We start from the raw sequence: 17,592 nt of genomic DNA, 5'->3' as shown, positions 1-17,592 counted from the left end.
TCTGAAAAATCCCTTTGCCAGGATTTCTTCTTCTGGGAAGCTTCAGCTTCTCCATGTTTTGCTGCTCTGAAATGTGGTCTGGAGATTGTTTATCCAAGCATGTGAATTGTTTTTAATTAATGACCAATCACCATCAGCTGTGTCAGACTCTGAGGAGTCAGTCACGAGCTTTCTTTATCATTCTTGTTCTGCCTTCTGATGTATCCTCTCTCTTTATTTAGTATAGTTTTAGTAGAGCATTCTTTTAATATCATATCATAATAAATCAGCCTTCTTAAAACATGGAGTCAAATTCTCATCTCTCCCCTCACCCTGGGGATCCTCACAAACATCACAATATGACCCTACTGGCAATTTCAGTGGCAACCATAATGCAATAAAATACAATTCATATCTGAGACTTGTGCTCACTGTAGTTGTGTAATAGATAAAATCTTTTTATCTATTTATATGTGAAATGGGCTTGCTGAAAATCCTGGGCTCTGTTTTGGGACACCAAGTTTTTCAGTGCCCCTATGAAACTACAGAATCAGATTATTCTGAGTTGGAAAAAGACTCACAAGGATCATCGACTCCAACTCCTGGCCCTGCACAAGACATCCCAAGTCACATCATGTGCATGAGAGCATTGTCCAAACATATCTTGACCTCTGCTGGGCTTGGTGCTGTGGCCACTTCCCTGGGGAGCCTGTTCCAGTGCTCAAACACTCTCCATGAAGAGGCTTTTTCTAATATCCAAGCTACATCTCCCCAACGCAACTTCATGCCATTTCCTCAGGTCCGGTCACTGATCATGGGAGAAGAAACACCACCTCCCCTCTGCTTTCCCTTGTGAGGATGGTGAAGGGTGCAATGGGGTCTTCCTTTAGAGGAAGAACCTCTACTTGATTGTGGTTCAATGCAAAACGTGGAGCAGCAGAGCAGTGGCTGGTATCACATGAGTGCATACAATACATTTAGTTGTGTCAGAACTGGATGAGCCTATGACAACTGAGAATTGAAGAGGAAAAACTAATAGCACATCTTCATTTCTAAACTTTCTCATTGTTAAACATGTTGGCTCTTACATCCAGTTGGATGTACAGTTAGTCGTGTGCATAAAATATTTATTTCCAAATTCACTCTTACCAATTTTTGGCTGCAATTATTTTAAATAAATAGGTATGTATTAAATAACTAAATTATGAGGGAAACTTCTTACATAGTTTTGTAGTAACTTCAGCTTGTTACTAAAATTGAGTGGTAGGAAAAGTGCCAGTGTTGCTATTACTGAAGCAGGCATTAATCTTTGATCTAAAATACATGGAGCAGACTGGGATATCTTAGTTAAAGCTTCATTGTCAAAAAAATGCTGAAATCCATACCACTTGAGATCTGCCTAGGATTGGACATATGCCAAGGCTCTTCCCATTTTCAAGAGACCCTGAGTAGATCCAACCATCTGTTTAACTGGTACAATCCTTTTTGGATATAACTTGGTTTGTGTGTGCTCTAAGGTATTTTGTTTTTTTCAGCTTGTCCTGGGCAACCCAAAAAATGTATATTGTATTCCATTTTTCCTTGCCATCAATCCATGCAGTTTGTGTTAATGTCCCTTTAAGACCTGAGGGCCAGAAATGGACCTGGAATGTTTTAACATGGAGGGGTAGGTTCTGTCAGGGGTGGGAGGTTCAAGGGATCCTTTTAAGAGACTGGGAACAGGCACACAGAGTCCTCTCTTGTTTCTTGCTCAGATGCCAGGGAAGTGGCCTGGCATAGGTCTCCAAGAAACTGCATTTTTTTCAATCCAAAACTATTTCAGAGGGAATTTCACAATACACAGCTGCAGTGCTGAACTGGAGCTGTTGGGGCCAGGGCTGTGGGTTTGGTGTCCAGTGAGTTGGTTTTCTTCAACAAGCAGCACTCGAAACTGCAGTGACCAAACCAACTGGGGGTGGCCAGCCGAAAAGAAGCAGAGGAGCTGACGCTGCAGGTGTCAGCTGCCCCAGGCAGTGCCATCCCAGGGAACTGACACTGCCTGGGGAAGGCTGAGCCAAGTGGGGCTTCTCTGCCATCTTGTCTTTGTCCCCTGGGCCATGTGGTCTTCTTTGGAGGCTGCTAATTGGGATGGGGCTTCTCCACCATCTCGTTTTCTTTGTTCCTGGGGAGTCCACAAGATTCAAGCTCCTTTGTACTTGTGATTATTACTGTTATCTAAGTTGTGGCTATTTTGCTTTTTAGTGAACTTATTTTTTTACTTACACCTTCTCCCATTTGTCTCTCCTTATTGGTGAAAGTTGAGCAGTTAAAACTAAAGGGGAGGTAGCTCATTTCTCAGGCTCCATCCCATAGTTTATCTTAAACTAAAGCATGCTGTTCAGAATGTTGATTTAAAAATACGCATCGATTCACTTAATTAACTTGGTAGCAATTACATTTTTTTCTAGTTCTTTTCTATTTGACTTGGCCATATTTTTTTGCAGAAGAGCAAGGGGAGGAGGGGGAATCTGATTTCTGCGTGATCTGATAGCAAGTGGCCATCATCCATGAGCAGCTGTGGAAGCACACGGTGGGCAAAGGGAGAAATCAGGAAGTGTACAGAACTCAGATTAAAGTTCAGTGGGTCTTTGCAATGCTTTGAGAGGTAAGACGAGGATCAGGAACTAAAACTGTGCACATCAGGGATAGGCACAAAGCACTGGCATTCTCCTGGTGCCAAAAGCAAGGTGGAAAAACAGCCAGTGAGGCCCATGAGGCTGACAGTGCCAAACTGCAAACTGGATATGTGTCTTCTTTTTGCTTCCTCTTCCTGGCAGCATCAGTACTGATTTTCAGGTATTTTCTTGTTACCTGAGTAACAGGTGAGATAGCACTTGCAGCAGCGTTGGACCTACATTTGCTCTACCCCTCTGCTGTCCCCTTCACAGACCTCACTCTCATTCCTTTTGGAAAGGGAGTAGGCAGTAAATGGTTACAGTGTGTGGGCCACTGATCTGGTTAACGTTGCTTCCTGTGCTTGTGCTGTGAGCATAGAGTAAAAAGAGGTTGAAGGCAGGTAGGAGGAACCTTTGTCCACAGACCCACGGCAGCCATGACCACAGCTGTGACAGCACCCTTGCACTCTTTTTCCATGGAAAGTCTGAAGGAAGATCTGGGACTTTGAGGTAGCGTGGTGTTATTCTTCTCTCTGTGCTTCCTATGGGTTGTGCATTTTCCACCCTTTTGTTCTTTATTGATGCTGGGACAGCTTACTGTTTGTCGGTATCCTAGGCACAAAGGAGAGGATCTGGTAAGATTGAGCTTGTGCTTCATGGATGTCCTGGCTAAGAGTGGAGGCATGATGATAATCAGCAGTTTAAATGCTAAATTTTAGACACTGTCCTGAAAGTAATGAGTTGAGGTTTTCCTTCAACTGAACTCAGCACGCTTGGTATGCTTCTGTTAGATTTCTTTTTCCTTTTTGCTTCTTCTGTGAAGGAAAACTTATTAGATAGGGTTGGGGTTTCTTCAGCACAACCAAGCAGACCTGTTAGCTAAAATGCTGCCAGACTAATGTGTTAAATATTAGTCGTCTCTAAAACATGTGTCTAAAACAGTAATCCTTCTGTTTTACTTGATAACTGCCAAAATGCCTACTGAAATAGATGGGGGAAGTGTCAAAAGAGGGGTTAAAAATAATGTACTGTGTCTACAGATAGCACTTTGCTATGGGTGGTTGTAAATCCTGTGAGTGTCAGAGCTGGCTTGAGGAGGTGGGTGCTAGATAGTGTGTGTAGTTTAGGAGCACATCCTGCATCAGACTGAGGGCTTGATCTTTTAGCCTTGATAATGTCAGAGGTGTGGGGGTTTGTTGTCCTGTGGAAACCCAGCAAAACTGGACAAACCCAGCAAAATTTTAAAGAACGCTTTTTGCAAATTTGTGCAGACAGTTGCATTATCTTGAGATGATCCACAGTTCTTGCCCCCCTCAGAAGGTACATGCCTTCCTCCCACAAAGTGGCAGAGCCAATGCCTAGACTGGGAGATGTTTATGAGTATTTAGTGCCTTGTGCCAGTCCAGAGCTGGGAAGATATATCATCAGGGGAAATTTCTCTGTGTGTACTGCTCTCCAATTTCTTGACATGGTGGCCTTCCAAAAGTTTCACAAAGAGGACCAGTATTGAGGAAATAAAACATGGAGAAAAGACCTTTTTGTTTCAGTAGACATCAGATGTGGGAGCCCAGGAGTCATAGAGGTTCAGCCACGGACCTACAATGGTAAAGCCAAAAAACACAGATAAACCCACAAAGGCAGGAATAGGCATGACTTGGTTCCCCTTTCTCTGGGACATGCAGTCTACAAGGAATTGTTTATGGCTCAGAAGAGAGAGCTAGTGCTGGCATTGGTGATGGGCTCCCTCTGGTGCCTCATCCCCATGGAGAATAATGCTCATAGAGACCCAAGCATAGAATATTGCCTGGTGCCAAGTGGCAGAACTTGCAGGGGAGCCCTGGGGAGCTGCCACAGAGTTCTTTCTAAACCCTGCATAGCACCATCCCTGGCCATCCCTTGCTATTGAACTGGACTGATTTAGAACAGTGTTGAGTGTTGGAAAAGATGGGCAGGATTGACTGGTATGGCCACTTTTGGAGCCCATCTAGGAAGTCTGGAAAGCTTCTTCCCCCAAGATGTGGGCCACAAAGGCTGCTTTGTGGAGCATGAGCAGCAGTACCTGGCCAAAATGGCCCAAAGAAGCCTTGACAACAGCCATTGCTCAGTGCTGCAAGAAGAAGGTAAAAAAACACCTGAGGACACTTGATAACCCACCATGGGGAAAAAAACCAAAAAACCCCAACAAAACAAAACAAAACAAAACATTCTCTCCCAAGCAGCAGGGCATGAGAAGCCATCTTCATGCAGCATGAGCAGCAGGCAGCAACCCAGCCAAAAGAGATTGAAGAAGCCCTAAGCAGTGGTTATGCTCAGCGCAGCAGAGGAAGGTAAAATAACCTCAGGTACCATTATCAATCTGTCCCAGAAGAAAATTCCTTCCTGACCTCAGTGCTGGCAACCAGCTATTCCCTGAGCACTTGAGTGAGACCTTTCATCTCCTTGTCACGTAGGGTGCTAAACCACTCAGGAGATGTCCAAGACATATTCTGACTCAACATCTCAGAGGTTTGTGAGAGTAGCCTCACATGCCCCCAGCCTACTGGATCTTGGAGACAACATTCCTTTCCGTGTCTGGCAGGACACCAGTGGGTGCTCCAAAGCACTGGAATCCCTTGTGACACCTCTGCACCCTATACCTTACAGCTGCTGCCCCATCTCTGCATGAGAACAGAAAGCTCTGCAGTGATGTTCCTGAAGGGATCCTCTTGGTCTTGCCAGTGCTCTCCAGCAGATAAGGGCCTGAGAGCCTTGGGCACCTCCTCATGTTCTAGATATTTGCACTGCCAGTAGCCCCACTCAGCCCCTTTTCCCTTCCCTTCCCTTCCCTTCCCTTCCCTTCCCTTCCCTTCCCAAACCTTCCCTTCCCTTCCCAAACCTTCCCGAACCTTCCCTTCCCGAACCTTCCCTTCCCTTCCCTTCCCAAACCTTCCCGAACCTTCCCTTCCCGAACCTTCCCTTCCCGAACCTTCCCCTTCCCCTCCCGTTACTCAAAGTCTCGTCTCCAGCTCGGGTGTCCCCGCTCATTTTCTGTGCCTCCCTGACAGCCTTCCGAGGAGCGAGGATGCCCTGGCTGACTAGAAAGCAGAGCAGAAAAGTGACAGTAGACAGGTGGACAGGGAGGAGAGCAGGGTGCAGGCTGAGGCCGCGGTTCTTCGGATAAAGCAGCTGTCCCTGCTGCCCGCTCCGCCCGCAGCTGCAGCGGGATTTGTTGCAGGAGAAGCCGCGGATACGGCCTTGAGGCTCCAGAGGCCCATGGCCGTGCCCGATAGTCCAAAAGCAGGCAGTTGCCACGCACAGTGGGATGTGAGGGGAGAGGGAAAAGACAACAGGAGAAGGGGGAGAAAGCAACCCTCACAGACTGTGTCAAACAAACAACAATTTATTTCCTATTTCTACTATCAAGGGTTCCTTGGCTTGCGCTGCCGCCGCCGGGACGGCCTCTTCGGGGGCTGGGGAGTGTCCTGAGGGTCAGAGGCCCTCCTCCTCTTTGCTGGGCGCCGGGACGTCTCGGGCTGGCAGGCCCTGTCCTGGCCAGGAGCGGAAGGGCTGCGGCCGCGGCCCTGGGCAGAGGGGCCTGCTGCTGCTGCCGCTGCTGCTCCTGCTGCTGCTGCCCCGCTGCCGGGCTCCTCCGGGGGCTGCTCCCGCTCTGCAGGGCCGGCCGCGGACGGAGAGCGCCTGGGCCCCCCGAGGAGGGCGGCTTCCATCGTTGCAACGTCCGCTTCCACGTTAGGGACTACAGGGCTGCAGGAGGCCAGGGTGGGGGTGGGAGTCCCCTGGCGGGATGCAGAGGGGCCAGGGAGGGCTGTGAAACCCTCCTCTTCTTCCTCCTCCTCCTCCTCCTCCGCATGGGAGTTGAGGAGGCTCATCTGCCGCAGGATCTCATCACTGCACCTGTCCGCGGCAATGTCGATGAGCCGGCGCACAAACGCCACCGTCTGCCCCTGCAGCAGTGGGTGCAGCTCCCGGAACAAGGCCTCCTCACTCAGCCCATAGCGGCACAAATTGGCTACGGTGGCGCTCTGTGCCAGAGCCACCTCCCACCAGCGGGTCCTGAGCAGCTCGGATAGCTCCCGGTTCAGCCAGGGCAGCAGGGGCTTGAGGATTTCTGGGCAATCCTGGAAAAAATCTGCCCAGACCTCAGGTGGGTAGCCAGCTACATAAGCCCTGGGCATCGGCTCTGCAGCCCCCTGCTCATCCTGGTGGTGAGCAGCCGATGGGCCCGAGGGGCTTGGAAGAACTATCTCCAGAAAGTCTTCCTCTGACCGAACAGAGAAGATGATGCTGTGGATAGCCTGCCTGCACAGGGGGCACGATGGTTTTGTCTTGGCCCACCGCACAATGCAGCCCAGGCAGAACAGGTGCACGCAGGGTGTTACAGAAGCGAGTTCACCTGGAATGTCACGGCAGATGGGGCAGTTCCACTCTGTCTCCATGGCCATGTTTGCGTGTTGCAGCAGAGCTGGGGAGAGCAGCTGCTCCTCTCTGAAAAATGGTCACTTTCTGTCCCAGGGAGATGGGCAGGTGGAAGAAATGCCCAGGCCCCTCAAGAAGGACACACTCACAGCTCCCCAGAAACCATTGCCCACCCCAGGGCCACCCTGTAGGCATGTTTCCTGCACCACTCACCTGCACTGCTGCAAGCACCACCCACAGTACTCTGCTTCCTGAACCAGACAGGGCTAAAGAAACAGGCAAAGTCTTGTGAATGAGAACTGAGAGCTGCTGACAGCAGCTCCCAATGACCTCACGGGCTTCCAGTCCTCCCAGGCACACTTGCCAGGAGTCCAGGCGCGAGTGAGTCTGGGCCAGACTCTGCCCGTGCCCAAATATAAGCAGTGAGGGATGTGAGGTCACAGTGCCTTGCTCACTTAGGTTGCCATCCATGGAGCCTGTGGACTGCTGATGTCACAGTCCGCTGTTCTGTACTTGGCAACCTTGACTGCGTTCCAAATCTGCCATAGCAGCCCTCTCTCCCTGCAGCTACATGGCAACAGGAGAAAAAAATGGGGTGTGTGGGCCATACTATGCCATTATTTATTTGTGCCTCTGACTTTTACAATCATTTGAAGCCATTAGTCCAAGCACTTCTCCTTTAGAAGCACACTACCTGCTAGTTTTACGTTTTTGCGATGGGAGGGTGTTGTGTACATCAGGCACATGGGCTGGCCTATTTAAATCTGGTAAGATGACAGCTCATATTCTCTATTCTCAATGCTGCTTGCCTGCACCACTCAGAGAGGTAAGCACATCCTGACATTTCATGCCAGCCTCTGCACAAACTTCTTGCCATGTTGTTTTTAAATTCAGATTTTTTTTCTTGTCTACAGCCCCATTGGATTGGGGTTGACAGGCACGATGTTGTGGTCATTAGCTGAGTGACCATTATAACCCTCTGTTGCTCTCATCCCATTCAAAAATAAAGTTGAAAATGGATAGATAACTGAAAAATAAGCATCAAGCACAATATTGGGCAAACCAGTGAAAAATGTGGAAAAAAATCTATATTTCCCTGAGTTTTAATCTCTCTCCCTTATGGTAGGGCATGCCACAGACTGGGCCACCCAAGCAAGGGCAGGTCTGCTTCCTTGTCCTTGCTTCCCAAGCTGCTTTGCCTGCAGCTTTCAGGGAGCTGTAAATCACTCCAGCCAGGCTTGCAGCTGGGCATTTTCCTTCTCCTTAGGATGTTTTACTAAAACTGCTGGGAAGTGATCAAATGAGTTACAGCTTGAAACCAGCCTGGTAGAGAAGAGGATTTTTAGAGGAGTTTTCCTGCCTCATCTTCTCAGGAGTATCTTCTGGTGAAAAATCTCTAGGTACATCACGGGATCATCCCTACCATCTTGAACCCTAAAAATACATAACCTCAATCAGTGCCAGCTGAGCAGGAGTTTAGTTTATGTTCGGTGTGAAGTAAGACTTCTGAAAGCCAAATTCCTGCTGCTTTGATGAATGAGCCCAGTATCCAGGGTTCCCTGTTGGAGGAAGGCAGATGTGTGTGTCGGTCTGAGCTTTTTCTTGGCTCTTTCCCTGCACTGACCCCCTTCAGTGCTGAGAGCAACACCAGACTCTTACTTGGTCCCTCCCTGTGCCCAGGCTGTTGTAATTTTTAAGGGCAGGATCTTTAAAAATCCCTTGAAGAGCTTTGGTTTATTATGAGAGGGAAAGAGTAAAAAAAGCAACCAATGATCTATCTCTTTGGATCAGGGACTTACCTGAGCATCCTTGGAGACTCTATCTGTTGTGCCACTGGCACTTGGCCTGGCTGACCCTGGGTTGTCCTGTCCAACTGTCTCTGGTTAACAAGCAGAATGGGATGTGGTTCTCTAAGGAGATTTGTGTTTCCACTGGGCCCATTAATTCCAGAGTCCATTTTCAGGATGGCCAATCAGTAGCACCGGGGTCAAGAAGGAATCTTCCTCCAGGGCAGACTGGCACTGGTTCCCAGGGAGTTTTGCCTTCCTCTGCAGCACTGAGCATGACCACTGCTCAGCGCTCCTTCAGTCCCTTTTGGCTCGGTTGCTGCCTGCTGCTCATGCCCCATGAAGATGGCCTTTCATGCCCTGCAGCCATGGGCAAGAACCTTTCCAGACTCTCAGGGTGGGCCCCAAGGCTGGCCTGGGGGTTGCTTCTTGTCCTCCTGTAGCCCTGGGCACAGCTTCTCTGGGCCCCTTGACTCCATTCTTGCCTGCTGCCCTCACTCCTCCAAGGCACCAATTGTGCCCTGGCTCTCTCTGCCTCTCTTGCCCCTTGCAAGCTGGAGTGGGGCTGAGCTCTGCTCTTCCCTTGGCTCCCCTTTCCCAGGGATTCTTGCATCTATCCAGACCTGCCACTTCTCAGTTCTCCTGCCTGCAAGCACAGGACAGACACAAGAGTCCTTTTCATGCATTCTTGGCCTGGGAGCACAGCAATGAAGCAAATCTTGGAAGGCAAAAAGTGTGTTTGTCATTGATATGTGTTACACTTTGGAACATGCCCAAGGTAGTACACACCTCTTGTGTTGTTGCTTCTGATTCTCATTCTTCATGCTCTCAGCCTTCAGAGAATAGGACCTGCTGGGCCTGTATCCCTGCTGCTACATTCTGTAACTCTGTCACTTGCCTTTGCCATACTACAGAGGATTTTTTCAAGCTAAACTGAAGAACACAGCCTGCTCCTGGCTACACATGCACATTGTGGTAATGGTTGTGAGCATCAGCTCTGAAACTGATTCAGACAAACAAAAATTAAAATAATATCCTATTTCCAGTTTTAACCTGTGTGTCATGTGTTCTTGAATGTGTTTTTGGATCAGAAACTCCCTGGAGCTTCACACAAATAACAGTCTCACCATCATTTGAGTCAAGGTGAGTGCAGGACAGAGCAGTTGTGCCATGTCAAACCAGAGCTCTGCATGACAAGGCCCGACCCAAGTCTGAGGGCTGCAGCCCCGAGAGCAGCTCTGCAGGGCAGGTCCCAGCCCAGCCAGGAGACAGGGGCAGAGATGGGCACACACACAGCAGGGCTCAGCCACGACTGAAGGTCCCAGGCAGAGCTGGGACACGTCCCTGGGCCCTTGGCAGGAGGTGTGGGGCTGGGGGTCCCAGGGCAGGCCAGTCCCAGCCACTGAGGCCTGTGAGCACCACCAGGACCCTGTCAGGACCAAACTTCAGTGCTCCTGTGCTCTTCTTCAGACACTGGTGGTGGGACACTGGAGACAGAGTATTGGGCCAGATGGACCTTCCCTCTGAGGGAGTGCTGCTGTCCTCAGGCTCTTGTGTTTTAGCATGTTCTTCCATAGAAGACAGACCAGATATTTTGAAAAATGAGTACAAGGAGCAAAAAAGAATATTCCTGGGAAAATGAACAGGTGTTGCTCACCTCCAAGTGGTTTGCAACCACTTAGATGAGAAGCATATCCTGCAACAGACTAAAGACTTGATATTTGAGCCTCACTGGTGTCAGTGATGTGGTTTGCCATCCTGTGAAAACCTATCTCAGTTGAACACTGATGAGTTTAAAAAAAACCACGACACTTGTCTTTTGCAAATTTGTGCAGATGGTCCCTTTATCTTGACATGATCCACAGCCCTGACCCCTCTCAGAAGATACACACCTCCTTCCCACAAGGTGACAGAGCCAGTGCCTAGGCTGGGAGATGGTTATGGGTATTCAGTGCCTTCTGCTAGTGCAGGGCTGGAAAGAATTGTCTTTGGAGATTTCCCCAGTGTGTACTGGTAGGGAAAGATGAGATACAGAAAAGAAAGAGGAAGAGAAAAGGGAAAGTTCCGGAAGGGAAGGTTCAGGAAGGGAAGGTTCAGGAAGGGAAGGTTCGGGAAGGGAGGGGAGGGGAAGGGAAGAGAAGGGAAGGGAAGGGAAGGGAAGGGAAGGGAAGGGAAGGGAAGGGAAGGGAAGGGGTATTGTTTTGTTTTTTAGTGGCTCCTGCTCATGTGAAAAATTATTGGAAAAACAGAGATAAAGCAGTGAGACAGTCTGTTGTACATCATACAGGCTGTCTGCTCTGAATGTTTGACAATTCTGAAAAGTATACCTCCATAATTTCTGAGGCAGAATTCTCTACTTTAGGTTGAGGGTTATGGTATCATCTTCCCAGAGATGATACCATGCTCAAAAATTTTAATTTACTTTTAGAGTTAACAGCTGCCCAAAGAGCAGCAGCTATGAGGGCAGTTGGAAGATGACAGATTTCTTGCAGTAGAAGCAGTGTGAATTCAGTTTCTGGTTTCATCTTCTTTGGTATGCTGACCTCTAGGGAAACTTTTTTGCAAAACGGTTTGTCAGAGCATTTGTGCAGGAAGCTATTGTGGCTTCAGTCAAGTCACAGACCTTTTTCTAGGGACCAGGCATTTGGCGTCAAATCCAAAGCAGGCCCTCACATGAAGCTGCTCCCTAAGGTGGTTCAGCATGCTTGTGTGAGTAAAGGTCTTGGTACACTTAAGTAGGGCTCAGTCAGCAGAGGAAATGCATGCTGAGTTAAGAAACAAGGTGATTGTTCTGAATCTTTGTGAACCTTGGTAGTTAAAAATCTGGCAAGTCCTCTGTGCTCTGAGTTTTTGCAGGACTGCATACACCTTTCCATCCATGGCTAAAACTGCTTCAGCAATGGATCAAATTGCTAAACAATTCAACCACTTAAATTCTAGCCTGACGCCTTTGGGAAGCATAAATAGATAGCTTCCCCAAAGGAATTGGAGTGAGTGACAACTGTCTCTCATCAACAGGCATTAACCTGTTTCAAAAGAGACTGGGCTTAAAAGCCAAAACTTTGACTGACTGTTTGTAACTGCCTGCACGAGCTCTGTCTCTTAGGGCAAACAGTCCTTCCTTCTAAGTGTTTATCTCCTTTCATAGAATCACAGAATGGCCTGGCTTGGAAGGAAGCTTAAAGATCACATAGCTCCAGCCTGCCCGCCATGGGCAGGGACACCTTTCCAAGCCTCTAAATGAATTCACAGAGCACTGTGGTTTCCTGTCTGTGTTACACTAGACAAGTCATGCAATGCCAGTCTCCTCTGAAACGGAGATCTCTGTTCACTGATGATCTTTATAGCTTTTTCTGCTCCTGTTGTGAATTCATTTTTCTTTGAATAAGAATGATCACAACAGACAGAGACTCAGTGGTCTAACAGTGACTTAAAGACAGCATTAATCTTTCTCAGCTCTTCAAGTATATGGCTTGTATTTGACATTTCACTGATAAGTCAACTTGTGTCCTCACCAGCCAATACACAGGTCTTTATCCTTCTCTGTTTTTTTTCCAACAGCTGGGTTCCCAGATCATTGCAACATTCTTCTTGTTGAGAAGAACAAACATGGATATAGTTAATTTAGTCAGTTTTTCTACAGGGCCTTGGGAAACATGAATTTCTGGGGTTGTTCAGCCTGGAGAAAAGGAGACTCAGAGGTGACCTTATTACTCTCTTCAACTTCCTGAAGGGTGGCTGTGGTGAGCTGGGGGTCGGTCTCTTTCTCCGGGCAACAACAGACAGAACAAGAGGACACAGTCTCAAGCTGTGCCAAGGGAGATACAGGCTAGAATTAAGGAGGAAGTATTTTACAAAAAGAGTGGTCAAATACTGGAATCACCTACCCAGGGAGGTGGTGGAGTCACCATCCCTCGATGTGTTTAAAAAAAGACTGGATGTGGCACTTGGTGCCATGATCTAGTTGAGGTGTTAGAACATGGGTTGGACTCAATGATCTTAAAGGTCTCTTCCAACCTAGAAATTCTGTGATTCTGTGAATTATTGCACTCTAGTCAATAAACAATCTTAGGACAAGATTCAAATACAGTTGCAGCAAAGAAAGAGCAGAGGTAGTATCAAAAACTACAGCAGACTACACAAGACAGTATAGGTAGACATCAGACTATTTTTCTAAAATGGTTAGAAGACATGTGAAAGCATACAGTCTTCTAAGACTTCCATATTTATCTAAAAAACCAACCAAACAACAGCAAAAGAAAAAAACAAGCTAGAAATTTGAATTCCTCTGTGGCTTGGGAGAAACTGCTCTTGCAGGATAAAAAAACTTGCAGGTTGATGCTGGAAGATTGAAAACAAAACTTCAAAGAACTCTAGGTACCTGTTACTGCTTGGAAGAAGGAGAAAACCAGACACCTTCCCCCCTCAAAAAAAAAAAAAAAAACAAACCAAAACAAAAAACCCAAAAAACCCCCAATCAGCCAAAACCATCCTTAAGGAAAAATGCCTAAACAAGTCAACAAACAAGCCCCAAGGAATTCTGCTGAAAATGATCTTCAAACTACTGAAAACTTTACCTATCTCTTATTATTTTGAGGGGTTGACAGTTTGTTCTGCATCAGAAGAATATTGCTAAGGACTTATTACACATGGTGGCACAGACAGAACACAGAAACATTTTTAAAAAAGAAGGAAGTACAACAAAAGCTTAAACAAAAAAAGAAGTGGTACCATTGTCTGTGACATGTAGCACAGCCTCCTCCTTACCTGGGACCAGCTCAGCATCTATTTGTACCAATTGTGTTACAGTAAGGATGGTGAACAGGTGGAAACAGCACAGAACAGTCAGAACAGACTTAATGTGCTTAATGTGGAGATACAACAAAGTATTTGAATGAAAAATAGAATATGATTTGAGGTTTTTTTTTCTTAAATAAAATTAAATTACCTAAGTATTAGTCTAAGTTTCCTCCATGGGATGGTTGGTAGGGAAGTGCTTTTCCAAAGGCTCAGTTTCTAGAGCTGACATGAAAATACTTTCGGAGATGATAGTATTTTGGCTGCAACTTTCCAGGTGTGTTTTTCTGTAGTGTTTAGCACTGTTTTCACCTGCTAAACATATAGTAATACCTTGCAAGATATGAGATCCCTGCAACCAACATTCCCATGGCACAAGGTTTCTGCTTGTGTGGAACAACCATCTTTAGAGAGTACTGGTTCTCACACCATTGCAGGTGCCACTGCCAAAACCTAATCTGGAGCTCCTCTCTCTACTATTTGCTCTTCCACACTAAGCCTTGTGGAAATAAGCTGTAATGCATCTTGAATTTTCTGGCTCTTTGTGAATCCAACAATTGGTACTCTGCCATCAATGTCTTCAATGCTTCTGAAAGATTTTATTCTCTGTAAGGAATCTGTTCCAGGTCTGCTTTATTACATCAGGAATCTAGGGATAGGTTTCCACGGTCAATTCCTATGCTGCCATCACCTGTCAGCTGACAGGACTGCTGTTGGTACATCCCCCTACAACCTGGTGTAGCTCATTTCCAGGCACAGCAAACTTGCTGTCATCTGCACCTTAGCTTCTAGTTAAGCTTCTCTGACAAGTCATGAAGCTTGCTCCAGATGCAGAAACACCAGCACTCTACTGCTAATAACAGACACAGCTCTTTCAAATAACACATCCCTCATCCAGAAATGCCGGGTAATGCTTGGGAATAAATTAGAAACTGCATGCTGTGTTGCTTTGTCCAGATCTGCCCTGGGTAATTATCCACAGTCTGTACAGCCTCTCTGTGATGTAGGGTGGTTGGCTTTCTGGGTTTTGTTTTTGTTTTCTTCCCAAAGTGCCAGAGGCCTGACGGCACACTGGCTTTGCTGAGTGTGTGCTGCAGCAGCCCTGGAGAACCTTTTCATGGTTGCTGAATATTCACATACAAGGTAAGCAGAAAAGGATGTCAGGAAAGCTGAGAGCAGCCTCCAGACCACTGGGGAAAGGTAAGCTATTCCCCAACAGCAGGGAGATGCACAGTATTTCCATAGGGCACAGCATGCTGATAAAACACCCCAATTTCACAAAGTGTGAATGCAGTCACTGCCTGGGTTAGAGTAACCCTTCTTGGACAGGGACCTTCTCTCCTGAAATGGCAGGTGGGCCAGCACATCAGGCTTTTTTCTTCACATTCCTATGGCACATCGTTAGAAAACAGAAAACAAGCAACTTGGTTGTTCCCCAAATAATTCACACCCCAAGAGGAAACCTGGACCTAGTTGTTCTCCAAGTAATTCACACCCTAAGAGGAAGCCTGAAGGAAAGTGCAGGTGCCTCTGTGGATGTGTGTGGGTACAACTAGAGAAATATGCCATGAATGTTTGGAAGAAAGGTGAGTTGGAACAGAGAGGTGAAGGGTGAATTACTGAACACACTTGTAAAAGAAGATTTGCTGGGTAGCAGATGACACCCGGGACCTGGACAGGAAGAATATTTTTGCTGGGGTTTAGAAAAGGGGGGGAAAGAGTGATTTTAAGGAGCTGAAATACCACAGTGAAAAACAGGTGGGTTCCTTTGTTTTGGTCTTTTTTGGTGTGTTATACAAACAAATGTAACCAGTAAGTATATCAGCTAGCTAACAACAATCAGATAGCAAGGTGGCCAGAAAGGAAAGACAATATATTCTGCTTTTAAAGTGCTCACAACGTTCAAGATGGTATAGCAGATGTGCATAATAGATGAGAGTCAGCCTGAGAAGCCAAATTGAGGCACTCAACAGTTGCAGCTCCAGTCATGAAATTCAATAAAACCATGAAAAGGCAACTGGACAGAGTGTGTAATACAAAGTTGTGTTTCGTGTCAGGTACAAACAGGTGATGTGTGTAATTGTGAATGCGAAATGTGTGGACCCTGACAATGGGAGAGCTGTGAATTCTAGTAATAACTGAGGAGAATAAAGCATGGAAAAAGGCCTTTGAATCTATCTTTTATTTGCAATTAACCCTGGTTGATTTAGGAGCATTGGAATTTAGGTGTTAAAGATGTTGCTTTTTGCTTGCATTTAATCCATAAAAAAGTCTACAATAATAACCTTTTGAAGTATAATTTTAGAATATTACTTGTATCCTTGAAACTATAGCTTTGGAATATATATAAAGGAAATATGCTTATCTCACGCCTTATTGAAAGCTCCTTTCCCAGCTTGAGAAAGGAAGATGAACATAACCTCAAGGATTTATGGTTTCAACCAAAGGGAAGCTAGACATCACTGTTATGAGATTTATAGTCCTTGCAATTAAAAGGTGGACACATCTGGGGAGCTGGACTCCACAGATGGGATTCGTCTTTCTTCTTTCGGAAACTGGACCGTCACCATCTGGGGATACTCCTTTGAGATACATCCTGAGAAATTAAAATCACAATAGTGTATAGAATTGTGATGTAATAATTTGGAATAAAAATTGCTGATGAGTAAAGGATTGGAAATAGAAACTGCTGAAAAAAGCTGATGAGTACCCCTATAAATACCTGTAACCATCAATTATCGGCATGCAGTTGGAGGGAAAACTTCCCCCACTGTACCCAGCGCTGTATTGCTCATACTTTACCATATTAAATAATGAATTGATTGCTGCTTGAATATTGGCCTAGTCAAGCTTCTTATTCATAACACAGAGTAGACAGGAAAAAGGCGGAAAAAAACCCCTCTGAGTCTTTCATTAGTGCATGAAATCAGAAAGCTTGGAGGGAAACTTAAAATAGCCTAAGTCTTCTTAGTTGTACTTAGTTTCAGTAGACTAAGAGAAAAAAAAAAAAAAAAGTAGTACTTTCATGAAGCAGAGAAGCGGCTTCACTGTTTCAGAGTAACGCAAGTGCTTTATCTGAAGAGGTTTTCTCTCACGCCCCCAGTCGATGACCAAGGCCTACGTTCAATAAAAGCAGGGTGACCCATCTGGGGACCGGCGATTTTCCAACACCCCCTCCCAGAGTCCGAGGCGACGCCCGCACCGCTCCAGCTCACAGAACGGGCGAGGTGGGCACACACTACAGTGGGTCACCTGGTCCATCCTCCCCGGCCAAGCCCAAGCGGGGCCATCCTAGAGCTCATTGCACAGGAATGCGTCCGGACGGCTCTGGAGCACCTCCAGTGAGGGACCCTCCACAGCCTCTCTGGGCACCCTATTTTGGTGCTCGGTCACCCACACAGTAGAGAACTTCTTCCTCGTGTTCGGGTGGAACTCCCTGTGCACCGGTTTCTGCCCGTTCCCTCCAGAGAGCACAGGGAGAGAGACAAGGCGGGTGCCCGGCGGGCCAAGCACCCCGAGGTCGGGCCTCGCTGGCGCTCCCCGCACCGCGCCGGGCGCCATCTTTGCTCCCCTGGCGCGGAACGGCCACCGCCCGGGGGCCCGCGACGCAGTTACCGCGAGAGGGGCAGTTACCGCGAGAGGCGCGGGGACAGGGGGAAGGGCCCGGTGAAGTCTCGCGAGAGCGGGGCGGCTCTCGGGCATGCGGGTGAAGGCGGCAGCGCCGGGCCCGATTGGCGGCGCGCGTTCCCCCTCCCCCGCCCGCTTCCGGCGTCGCGCATGCGCCGCGCGCCGCCGGGCCGTGTCCGTGTCCCCCCCCGGTGCGTGTGTCACCCGCGCGCGGCGGCGCTGAGGCCGCGAGAGCGCTCCTGGGCACCGACGGCGCGGGAGCGGCCCCGACACGTGCGGACCCCCCGGGCAGGAGCACCGGGATCGGAGCCGCGGAGCGCCCCGGATACTTCGCC

Source organism: Melozone crissalis, unplaced genomic scaffold (genome assembly GCF_028551555.1).
Source record: "Melozone crissalis strain CALT ecotype California unplaced genomic scaffold, PUWL_Pcris_2 ptg000016l_1, whole genome shotgun sequence".
In the NCBI taxonomy this organism is placed as follows: Eukaryota; Metazoa; Chordata; class Aves; order Passeriformes; family Passerellidae; genus Melozone; species Melozone crissalis.
The sequence above is the reverse complement of the archived record's forward strand: the minus strand, read 5'-3'. Positions refer to the sequence as shown.